The sequence below is a fragment of the Gavia stellata genome, chromosome 14 (genome assembly GCF_030936135.1).
Source record: "Gavia stellata isolate bGavSte3 chromosome 14, bGavSte3.hap2, whole genome shotgun sequence".
Lineage (NCBI taxonomy): Eukaryota > Metazoa > Chordata > Aves > Gaviiformes > Gaviidae > Gavia > Gavia stellata.
This window is the reverse complement of record NC_082607.1, coordinates 6,756,258-6,771,583: the sequence shown is the minus strand read 5'-3', so window position 1 is coordinate 6,771,583 and position 15,326 is coordinate 6,756,258. Positions and strand designations below refer to the sequence as shown.

Below are 15,326 nucleotides of genomic sequence, written 5' to 3'. Positions count from 1 at the left end.
TCAGAGGTAGAACTTGATATACCAACTTATATCTTCATCCTCCTTTGCAGTGCTGCCATGTGAGCTGGATTTTCTGACTCTTCATCAAGAGGTTTAGAAGCCTGTTGACTTTTTTTTTTAAAAACTGTAAGTTTGGGAAGCTAAATGCTTAATTGCCAAATATGTTCTAATAAAATTTACTTAAACAATGACTTGTAAAGAAGCATAGCTACATGAACGACTGAGTCCTACAAAATGTTACAACTTTTAAACATTATCAATACATAGACACGAGTGAAATCTTCAATGTCCATTTGTGGCACTTAAGCAGTATCTAAATCTATATTAAACCACCATTGTCCATCTGAACCCAGAAAAGTCAGGGATTCCCAGTCACTGAGTTTGTACAAAAACTCATAACCCTTTCTCACCCACACACCTATAACTAATACAAAGTCCAGTTTTTGAGAGTACAGTGGGAACAACAGATCCTCAGAATGATTTCAAACTATGGATAATATGTTACCAAGCTATGGGCCCTCTGTTACCTTTTTTGAAAATAAGCAGTCCATAACATTTTAGATGCAGCATGTGTAGCTATATACATACATAATTACATGTACAGTTCACTACTTGGAAAACTTCACACCTCCACTTTGATTATTCTTCTCTAATACTAATTGTAGAAGACATTTGTAGAAAAAGTAACTAAATGATACACTCATACTTCTTCAACGGAATGCTGCAGTTCTGTAGTTCACAATACACTATTCTTTAAACAGAATGTTTAGAGATCGCACCAGAACTTCACTACCATTCAAAGCCTTATCTTGAGTATGTCTTGCTTTGATATATTTATTGTTGATAGATAATTATTAGGTTGATTTGCTTTCCAAATTCACAGGTAATATACGATATGAATTATGATTTTATCAAGATGCACTCTGCTGTCATAATACCTGTTTAAAACAGCTCACAAATGAGAAATTCTGTATGCACTAAGTATGTCAAAACTAACAAATAATAAGTAAAAGTAAAGTACACCTTCTAAATTTTGCCCATATACGTAAGTACAGAAAGACAGACCTCTTATTTCTGTGAAAGTGAGAGCATTCACAAAACAAAGCATAAAAGCACATAAATATGGAGAGAAGCAGCCCATACTCTTCATATGTTTTAAGAGATACGGCCAAATTTCCAGTGTAGTTAAGTCTTATTTCTTGGTGAACGCTTACAAAAACCCACCAGACCTGTGTGAAAGCAAGCAAGGCCGTATTTTCAGTTAAATATGCATTTTCAGGTAAAAATGCAGAACTTTCAGAAGAAAACATGAAGGACATTAAGATTATATTATTGTTACTGCATTTTTTATAATTTCTTAGAAGTGACCACCTTGTACCTTGAAATATGAGGAGGGGCTGAGGGAGCTGGGGTTGTTCAGTCTGGAAAAGAGGAGGCTGAGGGGAGACCTCATCGCTCTCTACAACTACCTGAAAGGAGGTTGCAGAGAGGTGGGTGTTGGTCTCTTCTCCCAAGTGACGAGTGACAGGACTAGAGGAAATGGCCTCAAGTTGCGCCAGGGGAGGTTCAGGCTAGATATTAGGAAAAAGTTCTTTCCTGAGAGAGTAGTGAAACATTGGAATAGGCTGCCCAGGGAGGTGGTAGAGTCACCCTCCCTGGAGGTATTCAAGGAGCATGTGGATGTGGCATTGTGGCATGTAGCTTGATGGACATGGTGCTGTGTGGTGTTGGGTGGGTTGGTTTTTGGTGTGTTGTGGCTTGTTCTTGTTGTGTGGTGGTTGGGTTTTTTTTTTTTTCTTCTTTTTTTTTTCTCTTTTTTTTTTTCAGGTTGGACTTGATGATCTTACAGGTCTTTTCCAACCGTAGTGATTCTGTGATTCTGTGATTCTGTTGCTGTCTTCAATATCAGTAATATACTGCAGTATCCAGTCTGTGAAGAAACTCAGTTTATGACTTAAAAGCTACTGACTTGAATTATTTGCAATTGTGAATGTGTAAAAAAAAAAACACTGCAAAATATTATTTCCAGTTAAATTACCACTGTACTGTTAGTAAGTTAATAAATCCTTAGTAAGATCAGACATTCAGGAAAATGTATGATTATATTTCTGATGGAAGGAAATGGCATGGTTAGCGAGGATGATTCTGTCTGCATCTCGAGGATGTGTAAAAAAAAGTTTGTGTCTTAATTTATGCTGTTTGAAAGGCCTGAACTAGTTTGCAAAACTTTATCCTTCAAAGGCATTCTTAATATTCAAAAAGACCTTGCTAATTAACTCCTAAAACTACCTCAAGTCCAACCTGCTTTTCCTGCTCCTTAGAAAAGTTTTAATTACACAGATTAAGCACTGGAATTCCAGCTGTCACCTTCCAATAGCTTTCTTCCTTTTTAAATAAGGTGCTTTTGTGCTGATCTCTCCTTTGCTTTGAGAAGAGCTTTGGACGGGTTGTTTTTATGATTTAGCAATTCCATATGACTATTAAAAATGATGTGACAGTATGGAAAGCACATTTAACCAGTTACAGAACACGTAGCTCTTTTCTGAAATGTTATGACATCTGGCGATCACATTAGGTTTTACCTAACACAGATAAAGTATTATTTGAGTACCTAAATGGTAGTTACAAAGATGATCACGGCACTATCATCACAAGGGTGCACGATGACAAGAAAAGGGGCAAAAGGCACAAGTTGCTTCAGAGGGAATTCCCTCTTTATGTAACAAAAAAACAAACAAAAAAACCCAAACCAAAACAACTTAACTCCATTGTGACAGCAATTAAACATAACTGGCTTCCCAGACAAGTGTTGGAATCTTTTTTGCTAGAAATAGTCAAGCCGGATTGACAGGGAAGCAGACCCTAATCTGTGGCCCTTCTTTCAGGAGAAGGTTGGATCAGATGACCTCCAGAGGTCTCTTCCAGACTAGACTGCTATGATCCTGCGAACACATGCATCAGGCTACGTAAACTACCACCACTGCAGTTCTCTCCCCTTTCTGCATTTGGAGGAAGATGGCTAGAAGAATATTTCAAAGGATGAAGGGGATTTTATCTATGCAATTCCAGCTACCTTTACTCTATGAATAAAGTAGGTAATGCAGTGGGAGCAGCTCCATAGAAACGTACTTAGTTTTGAAAAGGTCTCTTGATTATTTTTCCCAGTGTGCAGGGCTCCTCACGTCAGGCTGCATGACAGGGACTGCATAAGCATATATGCACATACAAGTAAAGTAATGCAGCAGTTGCTACAATCTTCCATTTACAGACAGTGCTCTCCAGCTAGGATGCTGAGCACTGGTCGTTTCCTGGATTTTCTCTGGTCTTAAGCCTTGTGCAGGTCATGGGCTGACTAGATATGCCTGAGAGGTAGGCACATGCCATTAGTGAAGGATGGTGATGCTGACCCATTTAAAAATAGAATAAAAATAATTAGAAATGCCTATAAACCCCTGGTCCAGAAATCAATATTAATACAATAGCTGCAGAATTTGCAGTAAAAATCTCAACTAATCAAACTATATTTTAACCAAGCTCTGCTAATATTTACTGCAGGAAATAAAATGCTCAGCAGGAAGCATTTTCCTAGATCCAGCTCCAAGTTCTGTACGCTTAGGAAATACAGTAATTTGTCACAAATGCCTCCAAAAACATTGAAAGTAAGTACACACTTTCCCACAAATACGAAGGAGAATTCACACATTTTGGAGTAATGTAAAATTTATCTGGAGTTCAGATCCAGACTAACTCAGCACTGAGGTACAAATCACGCAGTTAGGTTAATCCAGGCAACTCTCCTCATCAGCTGAACATTCTTCCTGCCATCACCTTCTAGCTGTCTGTATGAATTACTCGTAACTAAATCAGAACTCTCCAATTCCCACTAGTCCCACCTTCCTTGGTATACCGTTTCTAGCTCACTGTGAACAATACAAGCATCCCACCTGCCACTGATCTTCAGCATCACCTTCAAACCAAGACTTCCTACAGAAGTTTTCTTCTGAGCAGATATACAAACAGCATTTCCTTCAAACATAAGTAGGCAGATATGTTGTAATTTTCAGTTACTGTCTATCTATGCTGGTATTTATCTCAACTGGGTATTGATCTTCATGAGAACAACACAGAAGTTAGAAGTAGTTATATGCTACGGTTCAATTAACTACAGCCTTTAAAAGTGAAACTCAATACAGTAAAAAAAAAATTTACTATATACAGCATTTTTTCTACATAGAATATTCTCTTGCTTACTGTTAACAGATAATACAAGAAATACTCTAAAATAGCTTCATATAATGAAGATACATTTTTCTTAACTTCTTGGACAGCTCAAAAACAGGGTGTAACTTGTGGTATTAAAGTTTTTTAAATAATAAAGTTCAATGAAATGCAACTTAAGCAAACAGTTTCATAAAACCTTTTGAAGGCATGGAAACAACATTTTCAGTATAGAGCAAGAGACTCTCAGATTTTGAGAAAAAGAAATAATCTATAGATATTAAACAGACACTGCTGCAAAGAGAGTATCAACATGTTAGGTTCCATGGACATGTGACAACAAAATAAATTTTATCCCTAGGTAATCAGATAGTTATGGATGCAGTAATTAGTCATCTCTATACTAAGATTTTACTTCAACATTAAGACTCAAATCAATTTCTAACAGCTGTCAACAACTAGGCCTCCTGTGAAAAACACCTTCCTTCCCCAAAAATATGAGAAATATTCTCTCCAAATTTCTTTAGCATGAAAGCCAAAAAGAGAGATCTGGACAATTACAACAATTTTAAAGTATTTTGCAAGTCTTCAGAAAAGATAGTTTTATCTTTTTGGAGAGAATGCTATAGCATTCTAGTCACTAACTAGTTGACAGTATATCCTGCTTCCCTCGAGCTCTTGAAAAAGCAGATTGCAAGGGTTTTATTGTTGACATTCCAGTATACTTTAGGCCAATAATTTCTGTCTAGGCTCTCTGTGGAAAATGTGATCGTCTTCATGATAACAACTCCATTCTACAATACGCTGCAGAATTTGTGTGCTTATATAGGTAGAAATACATTTGCACAAAAGCGCTTCAATACACATTTATACCTTGTAATAAATGTTTCTGCTAATTATTTGTCAAAAGATAAAATTCTGGGAAGTATGTATGCTCCACTAATATCAGATCGTACGTAAGAATGACCATATGATTTCTAGCAATGTAATACAAATGATGACACGATACATTTACCATAAAAATTTTCAAGCACGTATTTAATTAGTTCTTGTAACCTGAATCAACTCCAGAGAAATCAGAGTGCAATGACTGAGTTCAATGGCAGCAGACTCAGACACTAAGATTGCTTTAATGCAAAGATACGACTGCCACTGGAGTCCTCCTGTCATTTGGGTTTGAAACTTTCTGAAAATTCTTAGAGACAGAACAGATACCGTGCTTGAAATCCTACAGCTTTCTACAGAGCAGTGAAAGCATTTGCCAGCCATCAGCTGGATAACATAGCAGGGAAAAAAATCCCAGTGATAAGTAGAGCAAGACTTGAAAGACAGACAGGCTGCAGAAACACACAACCCTTAAACTGGGGCAGTACTATTATAAAAAAAAAAATCTCAATATGCACACTGGCTTTCTACCAAAATTAGGTTCCCTTGCAGGTGAAAATACACATTTATTAAAATACTTCATACAAAAATGACATAGCCAGGATTTCAGACTGATCACAGGTAATGGTTCATTTGCACAGTGATACCAGCATGACTGGATCCTGCTCAAATACGCTGCCTTGCAAAAACTTAATTCTTTCATCATCATCCCTCTTCAATCAAGCAAAAACAACTACAGACGTTCACAAGACAGGTATGAGAGAGATAAAGGAATAAAGCTGATAAAGCTCAGCTTTCCTGAGCTAGACCCTTTTTTCTTTTCTTCTCAGCCAGAAAACACACAACTGGGAAAGAAAAGGGGAAAAACATATAAAGGGGAGTACAAGTCCAGGAAAAATAGAAAAAGTGACTGGGAATAACTTAAATATTGATGAGAGGTAATGAATTTGGCAGTGAATTAGGTATTGCAAGCTGATACTCCAGTACAGCCACAAAGGATCAGGGGTCCTGGACATAAATTTTTACAGTTGTGCAGTGATTATTGCTTTTAAGGGTCAGATACCATCTCCATTTCCTTCCAGAAGGGAAGAGAGGCAGAAACTGGATATACATCATATTAAGGGGATGAATTTTCAAATCTGCTTATTTGACATGTAGGCCATTGCACTAAACTGTTTCTGGGTGTGCACAGGAAGAAAGTCAAACAGAGAATAAGATCAGTCAATTCTTTATTACATCTTCATAAAGCATCAGTTTTTCTGATGCATCTGTGTTTCATTTTCCTACCTCGCCTCAAACAGCAAGAAAGGATCTAAAAGCAGCAATGTAGATCATTCAACACATTTCATGCCACATATGACGTCTAAGTTTCCTATCCATAAATCTAATGGAGTGTTTTGATGCTTAAAAAGAAATTTTATAGATAAGTAGATAGAAAGCCAGAAAGAATTTGAAGGAATACTGACATACAGATTATCCCACTTCCAGGTGCTTAATGGATTATCAAACTCTGAGCTTCTGCTTCCAATACATAAAAAAGGAATTTAGAAAGTCATAATAGATAAACAGGAAAACTTGAAATACTCTAATAAATTTGAATGTCTTCTACAGAATTTCCTTTACACGTCTAGAATATTTCGCATGCCTACACCAACTATTATCTCATTAAGGTAGGCAAGGTACTTACAAAAGCTGAAAATTAGAGATAGTAATACTTCCATATGACCTGGAACAGCATACTTACAACCTCCTGCTATTTCATCAGGCTCCTCTTTTTTAATCTTTATTGTTAAATTTCAGTTACTTCTGCTTTGCTGTGTATAAAAGATTTAAGACTATGAATACAAAGAGTTCAGTAAAGTTGAGGGACCACACTGTTTGCAAGTAAATCAGCATCACTCAAAAGACAAACCAGTTCTGATTACAGTTTTGTTTCAATAGCTCAGGCTTTTATCTAGTTTTGTTTGGTTCTTTGAACTGATCACAGGGTACACAGTTGAGCTGGCAGTCGTGATTAAGAGGTCAAGCATTGAATTCAAAAGTTTCTTAATCTACTTTTTTAATCTACTTTTTTCCTCAGCTAGCACTTTAGTGTCCTAAGTTATTCATAAAAGCAGGAGGCTATGGGTGAAGACTAGCCCCTAGTCAAAAATACAGAGACAAGCTTCATTATCACCTATTGCTTGAAGTAAATAAACTCAATAGGAGTTCAGCTAATCCAAGCACATATATTGCCTTCAAATTCAATAATTGCTTTCTTTTCCTTCTTTTGAATTATCAATTCCTCTTTGAAAAGCTTAAAAAATTAAATGTTGTTTTTCAGTTGGGTTTTTTTTGTTTTTGTGGGGGTTTTGTTGTTTTTTTTTTTTTTTTTTTTTTTTTAAGGAAAGGGAACGTCTTTTGTCATTACACCAAAAAAAAACAGCAAAAAAGGTACTCCCATGGACAGAGTCCGTTAAAAATCAGATTATTTCCACAGCATTCTCCTATTATTCACCTGCCAGTAAAATATGTACACTCATTGTCTCTGCTTGAATGCCTATTTTTATCTGACTGAGGCTATATGGTCATTTTTGTATTTATTACTGAGTTACTAAGTTTTTTTCCTTCCTTCTTCTAAAGCATGTTTTTCTCTTCTCAAAAACTGGGCCACATGCCTCTGAGGAGAAAGTACTGCATTATTTCATTCCCACCTTTTCTTCTTTTTTGGCATCTCTGAGGCCTGCTATGCCCAGAAGTGCTTCCACTCAAGCTGGACCATCAAATCAATTATCACAGCAGTCTGCTTTCTAAATATGAATGGCAATGAATGACAACAGGCAAGGCGAACTTTCAGCTTTGATTTGTCATTGGTAATGTAAATTTTTTTGTTTTGTTTCATAGATGTTTGTTATAGTGGCAATTTGACCAAACTCTTCCCCCTGCTGTCTGCGGCTACACTGTGTAGATCCCAAGATGAAAAGCTTCACCTTTGCTAAGTTAAAGACACAAAAGAAAATATGGGATAAGGAAACCATTATCAGTAAGAGCTTTCTCTTCTGCTTATCTTTCATTATGATCTTTAGTGTCAATGAAAAAAATGCACAATAACAAACTTTACGTTTTACTTTACTTCCATTACTAGGTGTTCCACAATTTCAAGATGCAATTGTTTTTTACTGCTGTTGCATCATTTCGCAACAAATCTCCATTTACAGTAATATGTTTCAGGTTTTTGCAGCTAGAATTAGCATGGCCTTGTGACAGTACTACAAGATTAATTACTGTATAAAAGCATCCATGTATAAGAGCCAAAGTATAAGACAAAGCAAGCAAACAGAGTAAATTAAGAAAAAAAAAGAGGTCTTATCCCTTATTCACAATCATAGTTTGAAACTGATGGTTTCTCCGAAGACTCATTTATTGTTTTGTTAAGAAGAGAATTAAGCTATTTAACTATAAAAAGTGATCTTGAAAAATAGATTTTTAGCGCTTTCCTTCATTGACATTACTGGTGCAAAAAGGTACAAAAGCTGTAGTTTGTATTAAAATTTTTTTGAGATCTGATGACATACTATGAAAGTGGATTTTAGACAGCAAGTAGGAAACATACTCAAAAAACTTCAAAGCAAGTACACCTGAAAGTTTGCATTATTGCCAGTATGTATAATCTCGGTGGCAGTATAGGAAAGACTGTATCACCTATTTTAGCGAAAACAATTTCAACCTAGCAGGTACTAATATATTCCTACAGTCACAGACACATCAAAAAAAAAATTACAAAAAAAAAGGTTTACTTAGGTCCTTTTAAAACACTCTTTGATTGTGAGTAATTTTTAATATTCTCAAAAAGGGAGGTTTAATGGTACCACCTAGTGGTATCCATGGACATACGGACCAAGTGGGCATCTCATGGACAAGCGCTATGAAAGCTTCCTAGACCCTTCTGCCAAACCCCAGGACTGTTAACAACACCACTTGAACCCAGACTTCAGATGCTTTTGCTATTTTAGCACGTTGAAAGATTCTACTCAAGGAAGGCAATCATGCTTTTTTTTCAGCTTGGTATTCAAATCTTATTACATAAACCAGACTGTAACTGATTTCCAAACAGGCAATTTCATTTAAAATTATTTTTTCATACATGCTATTACTTTGACATTTCAAAGGTTATGCCTTTAAAAGACATGAGGCTACAGCAAAATGAAATTTTACACTATTTCATTCATCTGGAAATAAGACTTCATGAAAAACCAAGATTCTTCTAGTAGGACAAACAGACTCCCAGCAGGTGAAGCAAAGGCAGTATCACGTGATTGCCATGTAAAAAAAAACCCTTTTTTTTTCTCCCCAGACATATAATTACCAAGTCATTTGAACTTTTCTGCATATAAAGACTGCATACCTGCATGCAAACATAGAACTGTAGAATATTCAAACTAAACCATCCAGAAGATTAGTTATGAAAATGGGATTAGACCTTGCATCCATTATTCTTACATCAAAATACAGCACTTAAATAAAGAACACTTCATACTGTAATTAATACAACAAATAACTAAGAAGTAACCTCATCTGTACGTGAATACCTGCAGTACCAGTCTCTCAAATTCTGTAAAAGTACAAATATACATAGTAATTAAAAATATAGTTTAATATTTTCATGATAAAAAAAGGGGTTATACAAGAATGATGAGGTCCACACTACCACTTATTTGTATAGTCTACAGCTGTAAGAAAACTATTGGTTTGGAGAGTTTTCATAACTGTGGTTAGATTTTTTTTTTTTTTTAATTTCTTTTTTTTAAATACTTCTCCTTTTATGTTTCTGGTATAAAACAGCGTTTTGTGACTGAGATTTGCATAGAAAGGCTTCCATTGCTTCTGCTTATCCCAGAAAAATGTAAAACCAAGAAAAATGCAACTGCAGACTCTTCTGCATGGGGTAAAAAGATTGGCCGTGACTGGAACAGATGACAGGCAAATGAACAGCACATGCACTGGGAAAAAACGGACTTCTCTAAGTGCATACTAAACATAAATATGGATTAAAAGATTTCTAGACAACAAAGAGGTATGTTCCATTTTGAAGCTCTATTACAGTTTTCATGTGCCTACAGATCCATCAAATATTTAAAGGATAAGCCTTGAATTAGTAGAAGTTACTCAGATCAGTTATTCACTTGCTTAAAATTAATTTTAATTGTAAACCAGAATCCAGGCAAGGTCATTTTCGCCTTAAACCATAATGGTTCTCCCATCATGTCCCTTCCAATTTATTTATTTGCTAAAATGTTAAAACTTATATAATGAATTGTTAGAAAATTCTGTGGACTTAAAGACATTTGTGGGTCCTTCGGGGTTTTTTTGAACACTTAGTTCTCTTCTATGGCCAAGAAGCAAGTTCCTTCTGGATCAAACTACTTAAGCAGCTTAATGAAAAAAGGGTTTGCTGCTGGGTACTTTAATGCTTTTTCGGGAAGGCTGTTTTCACCAAGTGAGCATGCTGCATCCAGCAGCACATGAATTGGAAAACCATGTACCCTGGTTTCAATGACATATCTACCAACTGACAGGGACATAGTCTTTGGTATTTAAACACAATCTTCTGTATGTCTGCAGCAACAACAGATATTTAGAAAAACTCATCATTTTCCTTCCAAATATAATAAAATCTACAGTTACCTTAGATTACCAGCTGAATAAAAAATTTTATTTAGCTAAAGAGCGTGAATACCTCTCTTGTGAAGACATTTTTAAGATTATCTTTCGGAATTATGCAATATCCTGAAAATGCAAGATGTTAAAAAATGATTGTAACAAAAATTTCTTGCAGAATATTATTTATAGCAGAGCATGGTTAAATATACATATTTCAGTATATACCGCCCTAAGAGATGGTTTACATTAACCAAACTATATTATGTTTGGGTGCGTTTTGCCATGGAAACAAAATCCTGAAACACAGAAGTGCGAGTTGCAGCCATATCTACAAACTATTTCACGCTGCATGAAAGAAGGAAAGGAAGGCTTGGAACATTTCCTTTAGTCTTCCCCACCTTCCTTCCATATGCCAGTTGCGAATTATGCTTCATAAGATAAATAACTAGTCAAGAGTGAAGAGATGAGCTGCTTCAGAGCACATCCTCAGGCCTGACGGGCTGACTACCTGTCAGATAATGTTGAAAGTAGGATTATGTCTGAAAAGGTTGACAGACCACAGATTTATCTTTCTAAATCAAACACTGTATGTTTAGCTAAACTCAGTGAACTTTAACTAATTAGCCCATCATTACAGTAAATTCATATTGAATAATTTTCAAAAGGCTAAATCCAGAGCCTATGCTACATATATTTAACTTGAAATACTGATAGTAAAAGTAAGCTATACGAGATTTCTTCCTAAAAATTTCAACTGAAGAAAGAGCACATGCAACTTTCTTATGCTAATTGTTCAGGATGTAGCCTCTTGTAAAAAAGATGACATAAAAAAATAAAAATATACACACACACAAAAAAGCTTATGCCACTAATGTCTAAAGTGGAAATCAAAAGGTTACGCAGTGCTATACACATCTTATTCTCCAGTACTTCTCATATTTCATATCAAGTTCTAAATTTATGAAAAAAATACTGGGGAACAGGAATTTCACTTGAAGAAAAGATTATTATAAAGATATACAAGTCTAGAAGATAAAACTGGTGAAAAAATCTACAGAAACAAGAGCACGTTTACAGTGGCATGAAAGTGTTCTTGTTGGAATAGGGTAAACAACAAAAGCAAGAAATGTTCAAGAAGAAACAGAAATCTTCTGTGCCTGGTAATCATAGGAGAGTTATTGTTATAACTCTGCCTTGGACTTCTCTGAATGTCCTCCTTTCATTGTTACTGACTTGTGAAACAGGCACCTCATAAAAGAACAGGAAATATAATACAGGAGAGGTGTAGCTGCTTTCTGGCTAAGCAGAGAAAGCTTCAAGATTGCACTTGAAACAAAAAATGTGATGGGAGAGTATTTGTCCAATTTCAGAGTTCTGTATCTGCTCTTTATAGATTAACATTTGTTTCTTTTGAAATACAGAAAGGAGGAGGAAGAATATGCAGCCTCCAGTTCTCTCTGCATTTCAGAGAAAAACAAAAATCTTTTCAAGATAAGGAGGACCTTACTCCTCCTACTATCTACAACAATTCTAAAAGTGAATTGTGGTTAGGAGCATAAGGGTCACTCCAGTAAAAAGTATCATAATTTACATGCACATACTTATCTTCAACAGATAATGATGCATTTGCTTGACAACACTCGTCTTTCAAGTACATCATTCTACTGTTTCTGTTTACCATCATTCGAGATCACATCACTTCACCACCTACATCAATACCACAACCAAATTTCTGAGTTCATTTTTAGTAAGAGAAACTCTCTGTATTTCAATTTCTGATACAATCTTTACAGAACATGAGCTGTTAATTTGATTTATAGATAAAAGATTAACTACTTCTTTTTAAAAAACAGAACTTCTGTTCAGATTCAGTCACTGTTTGTCACTGTTTTTGTAATCAAATAATTGAGCTCAGGATTTCAACTGCTTCTAAACATTCCTACAAACTTAAAATCATTATATGCGTGATCTACAGTGTTACTTGTTTCTGTATTAAATGCAACCTGTTAATAGCTGGAGCTGCAATTTTTTTTTTCTTTTGTTCTTGTTTTCAGACTGCTTCTATTGAGATTAAACTATTTTTTTAACTTACAAGCAAAAATTATGTTTTAGAAAGGAATGCATTTTCATATTTTATAAATAGAATAACGGAACATAAAATATGTCACTGAAGCAGATGCAGCCCTTTTACCCAACATGCATCTGGATTCATGGCACTCCTTATAACAAGGAGTTACAATATACATAAAACACTCCTTAACTTTTATGTATAAAAGTTGTATACAAGAACCTGGTAAGGTATTGTGGCCTAAATTTGAAAGACCTATCTACAAACGTTGTAGAGTTGTAGTCTGAGGAAGTCTGAGCATCGTTTCTAATTCTGCTTTTTGTCATTTATTCTACTATATTCCTCCTTATTCCTTGGAAGAAAAAAAAAATAAAAATCACATTTTAAGGAAAGCTCCTACTTTCAGTTAAAATAAGCTGTGTCATACTCAAATTCTGGTAGTCCAAAGCCCTGCAAAAGTATTTTATGCTAGAAAACACAAACTGTTCCAACAATATTTTCCAAATGTACTCTACCTACTATCCTTACTAGGTCCATTTATATGTAACTTCTAAAAAAGTCCTTAGAAGTCTAAAGTTATGGCAAACCTAATTAAAGATGACAACATGCAATTAAGATCCATGGATACTTTTACAGGTATTATACACATATATACATGTAATTCTTAGAGTAATACTGCCTCATTATCAGTATTTGGCAAAAACTTTTCTCTCACATTGATGTTTTAGTGATACTTTAAGAATCCTCTTGCACTGTTTTCCTTTCTGAAACGCTTTGATCTTTTGGCATCATTACGATAATTTCTCCAGTATACATCACTAAAAGAGGACACAACTGAAAGACAGCTAGCGGGTAAAGCATTTGGAGTAAACCTTTGCATTTTACTCTGAGACATTTTGAAGCTTTTCCACGCTACATGAGCATCTTTGAAACAAAAGACATGAATATCCAAGCTTACATTCATCTTTCTGTTCTTCAATACAAATGAACTGTAAAGAAACTGCCGGGCGTGGGAGACGTGTTTTGGGAACATGGAAAATTCCAAGACACATCAAAATTTGAACAGATTTGAGACTATTTTTGTCATGTTGCAACTATCATCTTGGGTTTGCTAACGACTATATTCATGACTACATGGGCCAGATGACACCTCCAGGAGCTGAAGGCACTAAACAAAGATTTTTAGGGGTTTTTTTTTCTTTGTTTGGGTTTGTGGGTTTTTTTAAATAAAAAACATAAAATTTTATCTCCAGTTATAGAGATTTTTGACAGTTTAAAGCTTTGCTTTCCTGAAATTACCATCAGATTATTCCAAGTCAGGGATGCTAGCCACAAAAGAGAATTGAAATTGTATTGAAGATGTTACTACTGTCATCTGGAAAGCAGAACACACTCCAAAATCAGGCACTGGACTACAAGCAAGAGAATTGCCTGTAAGTCAGCATAAGAAATGTGGTGCTCTAAGAGGTTTCAAACAGAACATGAGCAATTGCTTAGTAAGAAACACAAGGTGCTTTATGTTTTGTTAGTCATCTCCCCTGCTCTGTAATAATTTGTTTAATGTTATGTTTTACTTTTATTTATGAGACCTTATTGTATTCATCCTGAAAGAAAATAATACTGCAGGTATGTAGGCAAAGCAAGCATGAAACAATCACAGGAAATTACAGAGCATCATTTGCCAAAATTCTGCAGGAGAACAAAACCTACAAAGGATGGCGTCTAATGACCTGTATCTAGAAAACTATCAGTGATAATTCAAAAACAATCTTGATACTATGTGAAGCTTCAGTGCAAAAAGAGAGTCACACAGACAATTTCAGAAAGCTCTCTGAACATTAAATGTTCCTGTGATATGCCAGCAAAGCAAAAACCCACATCATTTATGCTATTCTGGAAGACAAACAAAAAACCAACAGAATATAGTGTATTGAAGCTGTTCAGGATATTTTTACCAGCAAAACTGTACCTATGTCCCTGTGCACTCCCTCTCACACGCACACACCATCTTACCCCCATATGGCAAAAGATATACATTTTAGTGGATATTTAAATACACAGGTGCCATGCAATATGCTTTTGTCAAAATCACTGTAATGAGCAGTGTTTACACATAAAGAAATTAAGAAGCATCTTTGGAATGTCTGACAAAATATTTTTAGGAGTCAATCATCAGATATCGTTTATTTTTTTTGTAAGGAAATAATCAATTAATGTCCAAATAGTTGATTCAACACCTTGCTAGATTTTAAATCAGCTCCCAGTAATGGTGAAATTTGGTTTTGTTCTCAAATCAACTTAATTCAAACTCAAACTATGCTATATAAGTCATAAGGACCTTTTGTGTCCTCCATCCAATTCTATTTTATCCATAACTCTTGCAGAGCTTAAAGCTACATAATTCGACAATGTAACTTGACTACGGAAGGAAAATGCTGTACCCCCTTAAATTTGGATTATTTCTCCCTCCCTCTTTTACTGAAGAAAAAACCTCAAATACATCCTCTTGTCTGCT

General features: G+C 35.3%; 1 protein-coding gene across 1 annotated transcript in view; it reads right to left on the bottom strand.

Moving 5' to 3' along the window:
• Nucleotides 1–15,326, bottom strand: part of DIAPH2 (diaphanous related formin 2) — a 244,795-nt gene that overhangs the window by 40,348 nt on the left and 189,121 nt on the right. The window lies entirely within an intron of this gene.